The sequence below is a fragment of the Triturus cristatus genome, chromosome 5_1 (assembly GCF_964204655.1).
Source record: "Triturus cristatus chromosome 5_1, aTriCri1.1, whole genome shotgun sequence".
Taxonomy (NCBI): Eukaryota; Metazoa; Chordata; class Amphibia; order Caudata; family Salamandridae; genus Triturus; species Triturus cristatus.
In genome coordinates this window covers 141964694-141982559 of record NC_140587.1, presented here as the reverse complement: position 1 = coordinate 141982559, position 17866 = coordinate 141964694, and the positions used below count along the sequence as shown (strand labels likewise).

At 45.3% G+C, this 17866-nt stretch overlaps 1 protein-coding gene across 1 annotated transcript in view; it reads left to right on the top strand.

Annotated features, from left to right (window-relative positions):
- LOC146830421 (uncharacterized) overlaps positions 1-17866 on the top strand; it is a 197176-nt gene that overhangs the window by 20442 nt on the left and 158868 nt on the right. The gene's annotated exons all lie outside the window — the stretch shown is intronic.

The following is a 17866-nucleotide window of genomic DNA, read 5'->3' as shown; positions in this document are numbered from 1 at the left end:
CGGTGAGTTCCCTGTCGAGGACGTTGACTAGGTTGCGTGAATGGTCGGTTGGTGTGGGTGTTGGTCCGAGTTCTGCTGGCCAACCACTGCGGTCCCAGACGGAGGTGTTTTTACCAAAGATCAATACAAAACACTTGTTGGAGTTGAGTTTGAGGCAGTTGTTTCTCATCCAGTTGGCTACGTTGATAATGGCATAGAAGAAAATGGTTTTGGCGCTGGAGGGGTCTTCGGTGAGCAAGAGCAATAGTTGGTTGTTATTTTGAGGTCATGGGATTTGACAATTTCTGTGAGGGGGTCATGTAGGTGTTGAACAGGATGGGACTGAGGGATGATCCTTGGGGTATGCGGGATATGATGTCCTTGGGTTCGGAGGTGAAGGGAAGTACTCGGATGCTCTGTGTGCATCCTGTGAGGAAGGAGGTGATCCACTTGAGGGCGTTTTTCTGTATGCCGATTTTGTAGAGTCTGCTGATTAGGGTGTGGTGGGAGACGGTGTCGAACGCAGCAGAGAGGTTGAGAAGGATTAGGGTCACGGTTTCTCCTCGGTCGAGGATGGTTCTGATGTAATCTGAGGCGACAATCGGCGTGGTCTCAATGCTGTGGTTGGTGCGGAATCCTGATTGAGAAGTAGGTGGCTTTGGTATTCTGTGAGCTGTTAGTTGATGGCCTTCTCGAGTACTTTGGCCTGGTAGGGAAGCAGGGAGATCAGTAGATAATTTTAGAGTTCGCTGAGCTTGACGGAGTGTTTCTTTAGGAGGGGTTTGACTTCTGCGTGTTTCCATCTGTCCAGGAAGGCTAGTGTGGGGGCAGTTTCTAATAAGTGTCATGGATTGTTGCTTGGTAGGTCAGTTTAGTGAAAATTTAAAAATCATTGGAATCAAGTCGAAGACTAAGATTGGAATGACCACTAGAAACAGGGGTACCCCAGTTAGGATAATAAGGAGAGCGAAGGGGAAAATAAGCTCATCAACAACTCAAGAAAATAAGCTCTACCTTAACATATATCAATGGATCACGGAGATCTCTCTGATTCAATAGCTAAATTTGCCACCATAAAGAGAGGAACACACACTCATAGAAAACAACAGGGAGTTGATGATGGAATATTGATATTTTTATTATTATTTTTTATGAATTATATAATGCAAAGAATTCAATAAGTGAGTTTACGAATAGCTCCTAGATAGAAAATAAATACAAAAAGTATGATAGTTGATAATACAAAATACACATAGTAATCGAAAGTGGGCCCCCATAGGGGATTGAAAAGAGTAAATGTACAATTAAATAACAATCAAATAATCAAGCATACAATACATTCATACACAGTCAATCTTAAATGGTAAAAACATACATTAACTCTTAATTAAAAGTTGAGAAAAAAGGTGAGCAGAGGGAAAAACTCCTCGTAGTGTAAGGGTGTCTAGGGTCAGGCATCACTGGCTCATAGAAGGGGGATGCGTCAGAACAAAGATAGTAGGACACGCCGACGCGCGTTTCGGTGCAATCACCCACTTAAATAGGGTGCCACCTTCTTCAGGGCGTTTTCTTTGATTTCAGGGGGCCTGCAGATACGTAACATGTAAAAAAGAACAAATTAAGAGGAAAGAAATAGAAGATGGAAGTATATCAAATGTCAGAATAAATTACAACACATGATTGGAGCTTTAATCATTCTAATTAATAGTACAACAAAGTTAAAGTAAATCAAATACTATAATGAAACAACTTAATTCTCAGGTCACAGATAGACCAGACTTTAGGTGGCAAATAGACATTCACATTCGGTACAACGTAGATAAATTGGATATTAAATATTTCGACCAATGTACAAAAGACAATCTAAATCTAAAGAAATAATTTTTTTGCACCTCGTTGGTCATCTTACATGGGATGGACCACCCATGAGTGAACCAAAGACAGATCTAAGAAACTAAGCACCAACAGAATCAAAAAATCAAACAATGGGGTAACGATCACTGCTAAGGGAGAATATGATGAGTTGAAAATGATTATAAATGTAAATGTATATTATGGGGTCTCACCCAACTCAAGTAGAGGCGAAACCTCAGTGATGGTTGCGATGGATGGCAGTAAATGCAAGGAATAGTACCACTAGCGATGAAGTTCTAAAAAGTGGAAACATTTGGAAAGTGAAATCAGATAAGTCAACGGTGGAGTTTACTCGTGATACACTCTAGAAGTAAGAATAGAAAGGCGGAGGAGGGATTAAGCTTGCCTTTCAATTTGGGCGACTGAGGGAGTCATAGGATAAGTCTTCAGAGTTCATGGAGGTTCCACACGGTAGGATGAAAGCGGTAATTGACTAGAGAATTCCTGTAGGGTTAAGAGAACAGGCTGAATGGTGCTGACGAAGGTGTCAGCTCAAATACAACACTAGCGAAGCATCAATATCAGTTAATCTATGAACAGCATAAGCTCGGTAACAAATATCAAACAATGGAGAGAAGATGGACTGAACAATTCGTAGAGTGCTTGATAGAAAGTGGATGATAGAAATGGGACCAATGATTTTTACCTGAAGGCCAGTGTAATATAGAGCTCAAAAATAAAGGCTCTTGAATCCTTAGGGGAAGTCCCCTCGAGTGGGGAGGTCAGCTCCGTGACGTCCCGGGGTTAGCTGAGGAGAATGCATAAACCGAAATGGATTCCTAAGTTAAAATAATCAAGTAAAACAGAACAGTTACCATTGTGTGTTAGATAAGCAACTGAAAAGGAAAGCCAAAACAATAAATATGCTGATAACGCGGTTTCGTAATACCTTGGGAGGGTCTGTATACCAAGCATAAATGTGAGTTTTCAATTCACGGAAGAGTTGGTAACGTGAAATCTCCGGAAGATGGCCGCTCAATGGCAAATGTAATTAGTAATGAAGAGCGGTGACGCTGTCACAGAAAATAACGAAAAACACAATATATGAGCGAAGCATAATGAAGAGCGACCTCGCTAACATGCAAAACTGTAATCACAGAGGCGCGGGGGAGATGATGAACTGAAAGCTGAAAGCGATGTTGACAAACTGCTAAACGCAATTAAGGAAACGGTCTGCGCCGATGAGTTAATACCTTAATGATCGCTTCATCATGTCCAAAGCCGACAAGGGGCTCACCGGTCGAAGAAGAGGATGACAAGTTGCCGTAGCTAGGAACCGCGGGAAACGCAAGGGGGCAACGTCAGTATTTTAAATACAAACCTACGGCCAATCAAAGGATAGCATGGTCTTGACGAGCAGGGGCCAATCAGGGAAGGGCAATGCCCATGCCGAAATAACAGAAGGTTTGAAGCTCAATTCTCGGAAACAAGAAGAATTCAAGGGCTCGTCGGAAATTTGCATGTGATGTGCTAAATGAGTAAAAGTTTCTCACTAGTTAGACAGAAATGCACAAATCCGAGAAAAAGATGTAACGAATAACTAAAGAACGTCGAGTTGAGACGTCATTCACGGAAATCAACACATGGGGGTTAATTCTACAGCCATATTCCCATCAGTCATAGAATGCAAGGGCGATGTCACAATAGAGGAACTAAGATAGAGGGATGGTCTAAGGAAACACATAGTAAAAGAACCATATTGTACGCGGCCAAAATGGGCAAATAATGAAGTGACCCGGGAGGGACAGCAAAATGGAATTGATTAACAGCGCAAAGTTGCCGCGTTGGCGGGAAACAAACAGGAGGATTTATAAAATTGCGTTTTCCCATGGAAGGGATTCGTTCAGGCCGTTTTTCTGGGAGTCTAGAAGAAAAATCCAAAAAACCTCCCGTTTTTTGCGGATATTGGTGATATTGGCGCCCTTATGGCACTGAATTTTTTCCAGGATTGAATAGCGTAAATCGCTTTCAATGTGTCCGGCCTCTTTCCAATGGGAGACGAGTGGGGCTGAGAGGTTGTTCCGTCTGATGTTAGATTTATGCTCACCGATGCGTATCCTGCATTCCCTACCCGTTTCCCCAACATAGGGTAATTCACAAGGGCACAGGATAACGTAGATAACGTTGGTGGTCCGGCAATTGGTCATTGCACCCAGTTCAACTGAGCGGTGGCGGAAGTTGATCTTCTCGCCAACCATGGTGTTAGCACATGCATGACATGTTCCACATTTGTGGTGGCCTCGGACCGGTTGGTTGCCCGTGATGGATCGTTGTACCAGTGATGGCTTGGAGCTGTCGTATTTGGCCTTGACCAATAAATTCCTCAAGTTTTTATTGCGTCTGAAGGCAAATAGAGGTTTGGGGATCCTGGGTGAGTTGGCATCAAGGTTGAGAAGATGCCATTGGGAGTTTACAATGTGTCGGATTTTGTTGTTAAGAACCGAATGTTTGGTAATGCATATCAGTTGTTCTGTTTGTTTTTTCTCTTTGGGGGTAAACAGAGCGTCTCGGTTGTAGTAGCGTGCTCGTTTAAAGGCATCGCGTACTACTTTCTTGGGGTATCCTCTTTGGATAAATTTGAGCTTCATGGTTTCTGAATGATGGAGATAATCTTGAACAGAGGTACAGTTTCTGCGCAACCGGAGAAACTGACCAAATGGAATGCTGTTCTTTTGACTGGACGGGTGGAAACTGTCGAAGTGGAGGAGGGTATTTCTAGATGTGGGTTTGGTGAAAAGTGAGACATTAAGTTGGGCATTTTCATGCTTGACTTCCACATCCAAGAATTCCAACCTGGTGTTGCTGATTTGGGCAGTAAATTTCAAGTTTGAATCAGCAAGATTAATCCAGGTTAGAAATTCATCTAAGACATCTCTCTCGCCCTGCCACACGAAAAAGATGTCGTCGATAAACCGTGCCCAGTATCGAATATTTTCATAGTATGGGGCCACTTCATTGTAGATGTTCTTTTTTTCAAAGTGCCCCATGTATAGACAGGCTACACTTGGGGCACAAGCGGCCCCCATACTGACTCCTTTGATTTGGTGATAGATATCACCATCAAATTCAAAGTAGTTTTCCTCTAGCACTGTTCTGAGGCAGTCAATGAGAAAAATGCTGTTGTGTAATGTCGTTTGTGTTTCCAAGATGTCTTTGATGACAGTAAGAGCATCTTTTTGAGGGATATTAGAATATAAAGATTCGATATCCATCGATACTAGGAATTCTCTTTGATGGTTGAATTGGAGACCCTCGATCTTAGATATAAAATGTCCGGTGTCTTTGACATAAGATTCCAAATTGGTCACTATAGGTTGGAGAAATTTGTCAATGTATTTCGACAGTGGTTCTGTCGCTGACCCAATCGTAGAAACGATGGGTCTGAGGGGTGGATCGGTTTGGTTTTTGTGTGTCTTAGGAACCCCATAGATAATGGGGAACCTAGTGAATGTAGGGGTGAGAAATTCTGCATCTTGGTGGCATATTTCTCCCCGTGCAATGGCATTTTCTACCAATCGAAGGATTCTCATTTTCAATTTGGGTTCGGGGTTATTCAGAATCTTGGAATAATGTTGGGGGGAGTTCAATAGGTTGTTCATCTTGGATTTATAGTCATAGGTGTTAAAAATGACAATCCCCCCTCCTTTATCGCAGGGTTTGATGGTAACTTCGGGATTCTGTTTCAATTTGGTAAGGGCCAGTTTTTCTTGTTTAGGTATGTTGTCAGAGGCAAATGGTACAAATTTGAGAGCTTTGTGGACTTTATTGAGGACCGCCTTTTCAAAGCATTCCACTTCTTTGCCAACTTGTTCAACGTTGGGTGTGAAATTAGATGGTGGTTTGAGACCCGATAGATTGTCGTTGGATACAGGGTCAATAGAGTTAAGAAAGAAAATTTTAAGACGTATTTTGCGAAAAAATGCGTGAAGGTCCTTGATAAGTTCGAATTTGTTAAGGTTCATCGCAGGGACAAAGGAGAGACCCTTCGTAAGGAGGGTTTCGGTGGAATTGTCCATAGTTTGGTCCGACAGGTTAAAGACTGGGATTTTGGTTACTTTCTCCAGTATTGGTTGTGGCGTGTACGGATATATCGCTGTGGTTGTGCTGGTTCCTGGAACCTCTGAGCTGTTTGAGGTTCCTGGAAGTTGCCACTCGAGTGGGGGTTTTGGTATTGGCCTCGATGTTGGTTTAAATATCGGTTTTGATATCTGGGGCGAAAACCACCCCTTCGATTGCCTAAAAAACGACTCTGTCCTCGATAGTTCTCTGTATCGAATCGTGGGTTATAGTGTGGAGATCCCTCACTGTCAGAATCGGTAGTGTCAGAAAAGGTGACAACTCGTTTATAGGTGTGTTGTTGACCAGCAGTATACTCACCAGATTGAGTATAAAAGTTATCTGATAGATATGGGTATGTCCGTTCCTGGGAGAACAGTCTAATGTCCTTCCTGAGCTTATCGGTTTTTCTTTTGAGAAGATATTCACTAAAAGATTCCAGTTCCTGAGTGATTTCTTCTAATTTCTTCTTTCCTTCTTCGAGGCCACTGGACAGTTTAAGTTTATCTTCCAGTTCTAATATCTCCACATTTAGCAACCGAATAACTTCCCTGGCTGTTTCCACAATAAGGATCATCCAATCCCGTGAGCACCTGTTGGAAATCAGGGCCCACTTTTCAAGGAATTGTCTAATTTCCACAAAAAGCCCCGGGATATTTCTAACTCTAAGACCGATCGGGATGGTCCCCGCTTTGAGGTATTCTAGGATGAAATTAGCATGTGCCTCCGTGCGTTTAGATTTTTTCTTCAGGTTATATAACTTCATCCATTCCTCGTCGGGGCCTTTGGACAAGGAGAAAGGTCTATCTTACTCGGTGTTGGGGCCTATAAGTCGTGCATAATCCTCATCCGAGAAGCCAAATGTTTTGATGCTGTCCATGAATAGAAAATAAAGGTAAATATATGAAGAAGAATGTACAAACAAGTCCACAACACAAGATGATGTAAGAAATAATATCCGATGGATGAAAAACAAGAATATGAATGAATGATGCGTTTTTAAAGATACTGTCTAAGGAGGAGGTGGAGAGGGTAGGTCTACCAGGAGAAACGAGTGTGCAATGGTCGATACAAAGAGAAACAAATAAATGAGAACGCGAAACCCCCCAGCAACCAAGGCTGGAAAGAAATGTCCACTAGAAACAGGGGTACCCCAGTTAGGATAATAAGGAGAGCGAAGGGGAAAATAAGCTCATCAACAACTCAAGAAAATAAGCTCTACCTTAACATATATCAATGGATCACGGAGATCTCTCTGATTCAATAGCTAAATTTGCCACCATAAAGAGAGGAACACACACTCATAGAAAACAACAGGGAGTTGATGATGGAATATTGATATTTTTATTATTATTTTTTATGAATTATATAATGCAAAGAATTCAATAAGTGAGTTTACGAATAGCTCCTAGATAGAAAATAAATACAAAAAGTATGATAGTTGATAATACAAAATACACATAGTAATCGAAAGTGGGCCCCCATAGGGGATTGAAAAGAGTAAATGTACAATTAAATAACAATCAAATAATCAAGCATACAATACATTCATACACAGTCAATCTTAAATGGTAAAAACATACATTAACTCTTAATTAAAAGTTGAGAAAAAAGGTGAGCAGAGGGAAAAACTCCTCGTAGTGTAAGGGTGTCTAGGGTCAGGCACCACTGGCTCATAGAAGGGGGATGCGTCAGAACAAAGATAGTAGGACACGCCGACGCGCGTTTCGGTGCAATCACCCACTTAAATAGGGTGCCACCTTCTTCAGGGCATTTTCTTTGATTTCAGGGGGCCTGCAGATACGTAACATGTAAAAAAGAACAAATTAAGAGGAAAGAAATAGAAGATGGAAGTATATCAAATGTCAGAATAAATTACAACACATGATTGGAGCTTTAATCATTCTAATTAATAGTACAACAAAGTTAAAGTAAATCAAATACTATAATGAAACAACTTAATTCTCAGGTCACAGATAGACCAGACTTTAGGTGGCAAATAGACATTCACATTCGGTACAACGTAGATAAATTGGATATTAAATATTTCGACCAATGTACAAAAGACAATCTAAATCTAAAGAAATAATTTTTTTGCACCTCGTTGGTCATCTTACATGGGATGGACCACCCATGAGTGAACCAAAGACAGATCTAAGAAACTAAGCACCAACAGAATCAAAAAATCAAACAATGGGGTAACGATCACTGCTAAGGGAGAATATGATGAGTTGAAAATGATTATAAATGTAAATGTATATTATGGGGTCTCACCCAACTCAAGTAGAGGCGAAACCTCAGTGATGGTTGCGATGGATGGCAGTAAATGCGAGGAATAGTACCACTAGCGATGAAGTTCTAAAAAGTGGAAACATTTGGAAAGTGAAATCAGATAAGTCAACGGTGGAGTTTACTCGTGATACACTCTAGAAGTAAGAATAGAAAGGCGAAGGAGGGATTAAGCTTGTCTTTCAATTTGGGCGACTGAGGGAGTCATAGGATAAGTCTTCAGAGTTCATGGAGGTTCCACACGGTAGGATGAAAGCGGTAATTGACTAGAGAATTCCTGTAGGGTTAAGAGAACAGGCTGAATGGTGCTGACGAAGGTGTCAGCTCAAATACAACACTAGCGAAGCTTCAATATCAGTTAATCTATGAACAGCATAAGCTCGGTAACAAATATCAAACAATGGAGAGAAGATGGACTGAACAATTCGTAGAGTGCTTGATAAAAAAAGTGGATGATAGAAATGGGACCAATGATTATTACCTGAAGGCCAGTGTAATATAGAGCTCAAAAATAAAGGCTCTTGAATCCTTGAGTTGTTGATAAGATTGGAATGAGCATATCATGGGAACATTATCAGCCTCATTGTTCTTCAGAATTTGCTTTACCCCATTGAGGGTGAATCCTCGGTCTTTGTGAGGAAGTTTCCTATACCCAACTGTGTAGAGAATGTACGTATGTCCGCAACTAGCCTCTACTGGGAACATGTATTCTAAAAACTTTGCATGAATTAGAACAAACCAACACATCTCTCCACTAGCGATATTAGTTCAATAATTCAGAAGACCAAAAAGGTTACATATCCCTGAACATTAATTGGCTATACCAACAGATTGCAGAAATTTGCCTACTATAATCGTGGCCACTGTAGAATTATGGTTCGAAGAATCCCAGATTGTTTTATATAGTGGAAAGGTTAGAAAGGCTAGAAAATGTTTCTCAAAATGCACTAAAATCTGATTAGAATTGCCCTGCTGGGTTTAGTATGAGAATAAGAACATGTCATAACCAATAATATTTAAAACTTTGGTGTCATTACAAGTCACCCTTTATTATGTTTTTATGATGGTGCTTTTGATGGTTAAATAAATATGTGATGGCCAGCCTCATTTATGTTAAACACTGACTGGGAGTCAGAAACCTAAAAATTGATTAAAGACGGAAGTAATTCTGCAAGGCCCTCAGCTTTTACAGTGCCGACCCACACCATGTCCTCACACGCCCCTCTTTACTAGTTGCCCATTTAAATGTTACTACTATGGACAGCTGAAATGGAGAAGAACAGTTTAAAACTGATTTAAAGATCAGACATAGCATAAAAGCGATTGCCCTTTTTCTATACAAATGCATAAATAGGTATCCAGTAAGTCAACATTTAAAATCTTAACAGTATCTTCCGACTGCTTACACGCACATGAAAGTCTGATTTCCTCATCCACACATTCACTGAGTGCCCAACATCACCCACATTCTCACAGACTGTTAGGGAAAAGTACAATCAAAAAGGAAGCTTTACATGCAGGTTTAACACTAGTTATTTCAGTCCTGAGAAGAGACTGGTCTGGGCCGAAACATGTTGATGCCCTCATGGGAGATACAGTAATCCAAAAGAAACAAACAATAGAACGAGGCAGAAAGGGACATATTATGCTACCATTGCCACCATTTTGAGCATTTCCTATCCAAGCTTTCACGTAAATAAGGTTCATGCATAGTACCTGGCTATGCATCGTCGGATTGTACTACTGAATATCGACACCAACAATATTCTTATCATACTAATATTTAGGACAGAATATCAAGGGACAAAATATCGAAAGGTAAGTGCTTATAGGGATGCATAGATTTACTATTCCAAACTCCGCGTCAAAGTACCTTGAAGATATCTGTACAACGTTGATACATACATGTGGAGTTAGGTATAGAAAATCGTACTTACCTGTCGATATTTTTATTTTGTATATTCCATCCTCAATATTCTGTCCTATAGACATTGTTGATTCGTTATTCAGGGGACAAACTGTATCGTCAGTCGCAGCAAAGTCATTGTTGGTGGTGGTCACGCAACCTCGTGATTGTTTTAGATCCAGTATTATTGTAATGACTGACTACATGTACAAAACTATAAAGAAATTGTGTTTTGATCATTGAAAACATTATGTTTCTCCTCTTTTTGTGATTTTCACATGTTTTCAGAAGTTGATAAAAATGATTTTGTAATCAACATACAGTTTACTTTCAACATCTCATGTACATTTAACCTAAACCTTTAGTCTACATGGGCCTGCCCCTTGCACTTTAGTGCACTTGTTGACGTTACGCTTGTCTTTGACCCTGTACAGTGCTCTGCTGCCTTTTAGCTAGTTTCGCACTGAGGGGTGAGCGTTGAGCTTGTTGTCAGGGGTGAGCCAACTGGTAGTAATGACCTAACTGGAACTGGAACTAATGAGCTAACTGGGAGTGGCAATGATGAGCCTACTGGGAACAAGCATTGATAGGCGAACTGGCAACTAGCTATGATGTGCTTGCAGTTAACCGGCAATAGTGACCTAAACAGGCACATAAACGAAGAGACAATTGGCAATGTTGGCGTACTGGAATGGGCCAATAAGCAGATACATCTGAGCTAGCAGTGGTGAACTTACTGAGAACTGGCAAAATGTGCATACAGAGAACGGGTAATGATGAGAGGAGTGGGTGCCAGGAGGGGTCAACTGGCGGGGAAATGTTAATATTGAGCTAACTGGGAGTTGGCATGGTTGGAGCTAACTGGAAACTGGCAATAATGTACTTACAGCAGTCAATGGCACTAGTGAGGGGTAAACTTCCACTACTGTGTGAGGAGGAAGCTTGACTACTGCTGCCAGAGCTGTATCGGTCGTGTGAAGGAAGCTTTCACTGCTCCGGCCCATCTTGCAGTGTGAATGTGTAAAGAGCTTGCGAGCTGCTGACCTAACTTTAGCAGTGGGGAGTTTTCGCTGTATGCCCAGGTTGTATATTTTCTGTGTGTGGAAGAAGCTTGGCTGCTGCTGCCACGGCTCTACCTGTCCTGTGCAGGAAGCTTTCACTGGTGTTGGCCATTGTATATTCTTCTCTTTAGAAGAGTGCACGGCTGCTGCCCACGTGGTACTTCTATGCGCCTTAATCACGATTGGGAAGCACATTTTCTCTATTCTAGGCAAACCCTATTGGATGGCACATGCCTCCATGATGTGAACGGAAAATTAAGGCTCTACGTCATTTCCACTCTCCACGCTTGAAAATAATTGCTTCCAGTAGTAATCAACATCTATAAACTGGATGGCGTTCTGAATTAGGGTTTCCATAGCAACCAGGAAGATTCCAAAGCAAACATTTCCCAGTTTTTCACAACAAAGCAACAGATAACGATCGGATTTTCTTGCAAAATCGCACAGAAAAGTATTTTATTGCTGCAAACCGTAGCTATAAACTTTATTTACTGGATGCCGGGGGCACGGGCGGTTTCTATGGACGTCATATAAACTCAGCGCGGCGGCCTTTCACCTGGGCCAGCCCAGGCCCTCGGATTCAACTATTTTTTTTTTTTGCAGTTTCATATACAACGAACTCGACCTGGAGGTATTCGAGTGCTGTACATGAGCACCTGTTGCTTTACAGATGGACACATACATTTTTAGGTACGGAGAGATTAAGTGGCATTTTTATGACTTTAGTGGCTCTGCGCTGCCCTGCCTCACAGGGGAAGGGCAGGAATGAGCCGTATTTATCCAATAAGCCGCATTTCTGTCCTTCTCCGCTGCGCTGGCGCCGTTTGGGCAGCATAGCGCCAACGCAGGCACCCTGCCTACTATACAGGCACCCTGTATAGTAGGCAGATTGTTTTTGTGCAGGAAGGGGCATCTTCTTTCACAAAAACAATCCTGAGAGGCCTTCTCCTCTTTCCATGTGCAGCACACATAGAAAGAGGAAAAATGAGGAGAAATGAAAATATTTCTACTTGTTATGCCTCTCCCGGTAAGACGGAAGATTTGGGCGCATTCTCAGGTTTGCAAGTCCTTGTAAATCTGGGAATGCGTCAAAACCCATGGGAGTTGCGTGGTAACACCAAATGTGATACCCATGGAATGCCTACACAGGGCAGAGTAGCACTACACAGTGATTTGTGTTGAGTTGCGCTACTCCAGACATATGAGGCCACTCAGAGCCACGCAAGTGGCTTTACGTGGCTTTAGAAATCTGACTTAAAGATTTGCATCACACATGTACTACCATGTGTGGTGCAAACGCAACGCAAGCCTCCCATAAATATTTGCCCAGAATCAAAGGATAGTGAGCCTCCCACTGAGACTCGAACCCGGATTCCCAGCTTCAAAGTCGGCTGCTCTAGCCACATCGTCTCCCACTTTCTGTGGACTGGGGCTCTGGCCATGACGACGCTTCCAAAGGAGCATTTAGAGGGAGATAAAAACATTCCTGATCCGAATCCTCTCGATAGGTGGAAGTCAAGTATACTACTTACCAGAGTCGGACTGGCCTCCAGAGTAATCACGCAGTGCCAGAAGGGCTGCTCTGACCAGTCAGTATGTGGTCCTCTTTTAGGTTTTGCTTGCACAGTGTTTGCAAAGTCTCTTGGAAAGAAAAAACAATCTCAAAAGGGGCTTAGAGCCTGCCCACTACTCACCTTTACTTACCATTGGTTAGTTCCCAGGTCACCCTCCTATTGGTCAGTGCCTCCTCCTCCTTGCCTCCGGCCTCCTCCTGGGCTTTGGGTCTTCGTCCCTGCTGTGGAGCATGGGCCAAGCACAGCTTCCTGTGTCCAGAGTCTTTCCACTGCCCACAGGCTCCTGCAGCAACTCTTTTTTTTAAAACCTTTCGGCATGCACTCTTAGAGATTGCGTTCTGCAGTTCCTCTCCCTTACCAATGCTTTCTACCTGCTCACCGTGTTTCCAACATCCCCGCGCCCTCCTCCCGCTCTCCGTCAAGTCATTCCTCCCCCTACCCTCCTCCCACCATCCGATCTTTTTAACCAGGCCTCCCCACCATCCATTCTTTTTAAATCGTCCCCTCCCTGCGAATGTTCTCTTTAATCCACCTTGCTGGCTCCTGGTACACATTCTTTGTTTCCCACCCTCCTCTCTCTTGTTGCTTGCTGCCCCAAAACCTTGCGCTGTTTTAAGACATATTGCAAAGCAGTGCTGGCTGCTGTGCATACTGACTAACAGTAATAAAAGGCGGTATAGTGCTTTGTTTTTATTTACTGTGAGGCACGATGCACAGCAGCCTGCACAGCTTTGCAACATCTTTATCATCTATGAATGGCTCCTGGAAGCTTTTGATATCCCAATTCCACTAAAAACAACAATACATGCCAAACACCATGGGTGAATGCAGAACTCAAAAAGATAGAACAACGAATTGCAAAGCTGCAACGCACCTGGCTCAAAACAAACAACACTCAAGACGAACTTCACCTACACAAACACAACAGAATATATAAGTCTTCTATCTAAGTCAAAATGACCTTTATTCAGTTAATAAAACCATAAAAGAATACACAACATCAGGCCATTAAAAAACAAAATTACTTAAAAGCCTTCAGCATATAGACAAAAGAATTGTGGAGATAAAACCATAAGGTGACTTGTGCATAAAAAAGGCAAATACAATATATAAGAATATCAAGGGCTAAAACAGCTCAAATAAATACATCAGCACTGTAAACATTACATCCTCACCGTAAACCTCCACATTTATAACAACAGAGATACACAATAGACATTTATGCAAATATACTCAATTTGCAATAGCGTCAGATATGGTTACATGGATATTGTCAAAAATTAATTAACCTTCACAAAAATTAGTCCATAAAATCACATTAGAAAAAAAAATCTTACATTAAAAACAGCATAAAAACGTGCTACCTCATTAAAAAACGTGACGTTGGAGCTTAGCGCGTGATCAAGATGGCCGCGTGAGCCTAGAGCTCCCGAGACCCTCGCTCCCTCCGGCATTTATCCTGTCTATTATCCTGCACTTGATGCCCGGACTATTGGAGAGGATCTGCTGCTGAGGCGGGAACCGTTGTCCGGGTCGAAATCGCCCACCGGAGACCGAAGTTATACTGCCTGGAAGTTTGGGGCCTAATCCCCGCACGGTGCCCGGGACTTGCGTTGGCACAGTGCCCGTGCCCTAATTGAACAACAGCGGCCTGGTCGGGGAGGAGTCGTCGGAGGTGGAGGGGATTTCACTTTCGCTTTCGATTTCGCCTTCCAGTCTCCAGGGCGCCCGGGACGGGGCGTGCGCGGCGCCAGCCACTGGTTGCATGCCCATTTACCCTGTACGGGCCAGGAGATTGTCTACACGGCAGATTGAGATGTCGACCAGGTCGGACGCCGAAAAGCAGAAGCCCAAGAACACCAGGCGGGGCACCTCCACCCAGACTAATACCATGGACCGCTATGCCCATCAGAAGGGGTCCCCGGGCGAATCGGGCCCGACGGACGCGGCGTCCCCCTCCACAGAATTAACCCTGCAGGACATCATGGGGGCCATCGAAGGGATGAAGTCCTCGATTGGGCAGCAATTTGAGACCCTGGCACAAAAAGTAGATGCCATATCGATAGATGTCAACCTGGTTCGGGCCGACCTCGGCAAAACTAATGAGCGGGTTCAGTCCTTGGACCTCAAGACTGCCGGCCTCCTGGGCGATGTCTCCGGCCTCCAGCAGGAAGTCCGTACTCTCCGGGCAGCAAATGATCACTTCGCCCGCCGGTTGGAGGACTTCGAAGGCCGTGCTAGGCGCAACAACGTCCGCATCATTGGGGTCCCGGAAAATTCGGAGGAGCAGTCGGTGGACCTGTTCGTGGAGGACCTGGTGGTGAACCATCTGGCACCCAAAGGCCTTAGCAAGTTCTTTACCGTCGAACGGGCCCATAGAGTTCCTGGCGGGAGGCCCAAGGTGGGGGCCCCACCAAGGCCGATTGTCGCCCGGATCTTTAATTTCAGGGATCGAGATGCCATACTACAAGCATCGCGGATGGCCGGCCCGCTGCCATTCCAGAACACTACTGTAAGCTTTTATCCGGACTTCACTCAGATGGTGCAAAAGCAGCGGCAAGGCTTCATGGCGGTCAAGAGAAGACTGCGTGAGATGGGACTAAAATATGCCATGCTCTTTCCTGCAAGGTTGCGGGTGGTGTTCGAAGAGCGAACTTTCTTTTTTGAGGCACCCGACATGGTCGGAGACTGGTTGGACACTCTGCCCCAAGGGCGGCATGGCGTGGAACGCTCTGGTGGCGCAGATGGTGCCGGTGACGAACATTGACCCGGGACTTAAGTACCACGACTCCGATCCCTCCGGGAGGTTGCTAGTCCGGGGGGTGGTGGGGGCAGTAGGGGAGCTTTTCCTCCTCTGGGGTTCTTTCCGTAGACTAGTTTTATAAGGGGCGACAGGCACACTGCAAGTTGGGGGGCACTTTAGAGCTTACGCAGGGGTGCAGGGTGGGGGGTGGGTGGGGTTTGTTGTTGGGGTTGTTGTTGTTTTTGGTTCTGCAAGGCGTCATGATGCAAGCTCCTGTGGTTCGGGTCGGGTTCCACGTGGGTGGTGGTGGTCTCCTTACATGCTGGGATGGGGGGTAGGGGCCTCAAAATACTCAGTTGGAATGTGAATGGCCTGGGGGATCGTATTAAGCGTGGGATTGTACTACAATTTCTGAAGAGATGTGCCCCTGATATTGTCCTCTTGCAAGAGACGCACTTGATTGGCAACACGTGCCATGCACTCAATCGTAAAGGCTATAAGTTTGTTGCGCATTCCGGGTTCACCTCGGGTTCCAGAGGGGCGGGAATACTAGTCAGGTCCTCTCTCCCACTTGAGGTTGACTCTACTACTGTAGACGATAGGGGGCGCTTCGCGGCAGTAGCGGGACGGTGGGAGGGCAGGACGCTGGTCCTGGTGTCGGTTTATGTCCCCCCTGCATTGCAGCCCACTACCCTAGCGGACTTAGAGAGGACATTACTGGGTCTCCCAGAGGGCGTGTTGGTGGTGGGTGGTGACTTTAATGCGGTCGGCTCAGGCCTGCTTGACAGGCACCCGCAGAGGATTTCGGGAGGGGCTCAGAAGTGGCTTCCTGATTTCATAGATACCCTAGGGCTGGTTGATTGTTGGAGAATGTTGCATCCCACACAACGGCAGTACACTTTCCATTCAGGTGCGCATGGCAGTCTCTCCAGAATTGATTATGTCCTTACTTTGGCTGCACACGCTTCTAGTGTCTCTGAGGCCAGGCACATGGCACGAGGTATTTCTGACCATTCTCCGGTGTGGATCTGTATGGATGTTGCCAGAGGAGTGGGTGGTAGGGTGGCCCCAATTAACCCGTGGCACCTCAGAGACCCTGTGACTCGTAGTGCGGTACTTAAGGCGATCGACCGTTATTTTCAAGAAAACCTCGGTTCGGTCACGTCGGCGGTGTCCTTGTGGGAAGCATTCAAAACCGTGATTCGGGGTGAGGCCCTCTCCTTGATTACAGCGGCCAAGCGTCGGAGGGACGCGGAGGTCGCCCAGCTTGAGGCGGAGATCGCAGACCTAGGGCTGGCCCTGGAGGGGGAGGTCACGGAGGAGGCGCTGCACGAATTGAGCCTTAAGCAATCGGAGTACAGGGCCCTCGTGACTGACGCAGCCAAGGCTCTGAGTAGGGAACAGCGGGGCCGTCTGTACGACGTCGGGGACAAGGCCGGGAAATTGATCGCGTGGCTGGACAAGAAGGAAAGGGTCAATCGAGTGGTGCCGGACCTAGTGACGGAGGCTGGCGTCCTGGTCACTGACCCGGAGGACATAGTCCAGTGCTTTGCGGATTACTTCCGCACGGTCTATACATCAGTGTCGGACAGGCCTGTGGAGGACTCATGTGCACTCCTGCGCGATCTCGCCCTGCCTTGCCTCTCCGACGTGGACAGGGACGACCTTGATGGCGACATCACGGTCGATGAGATCGCGGGGGCGATCCGTTCTTTGCGTCCGGGCAAGGCCTCGGGTCCGAATGGCCTGCCCATTGAGCTCTACAAACTCCAGCCGGACAAGATCGCTCCGCATCTACGAGCCATGTTTGTGGAGGCGCGGGCGACGGGTTCCCTCCCGCTCGACCAGCGCCTGGCAACGATCGTGGTCATCCATAAAGATGGCAAGCCTAGAGACAGGTGCAGTTCATACCGGCCGATCTCGCTCCTTAACGCTGAGCCTAAGATCCTTGCTAAAATCCTCGCAAACCGGCTAGTCAGGGTGATCGGTGACCTGATCCACCCCGACCAATCTGGATTCATCCCACATCGGAATACTGCGTTGAATCTTAGGCGCATTCATGGTGTGATCGCAAGGGTCGGGACGATGCGGGAACCGGCCGTGGTGGCGGCGCTCGACGCAACGATGGCATTCGACACGGTTGAGTGGGCATATTTGTGGGCCGCGCTCGCGAAGTTCGGCTTCGGGCCCGGATTTGTGGGCTGGGTGAGGCTCTTATACGAAGGACCTCTCGCCAAAGTTGCGGTTAACGGGAGGGCCTCCAATCCCTTCGACTTGGGAAGGGGTACCAGGCAGGGTTGTCCCCTCTCGCCGCTGTTGTTCGCTCTCGCCCTTGAGCCGCTAG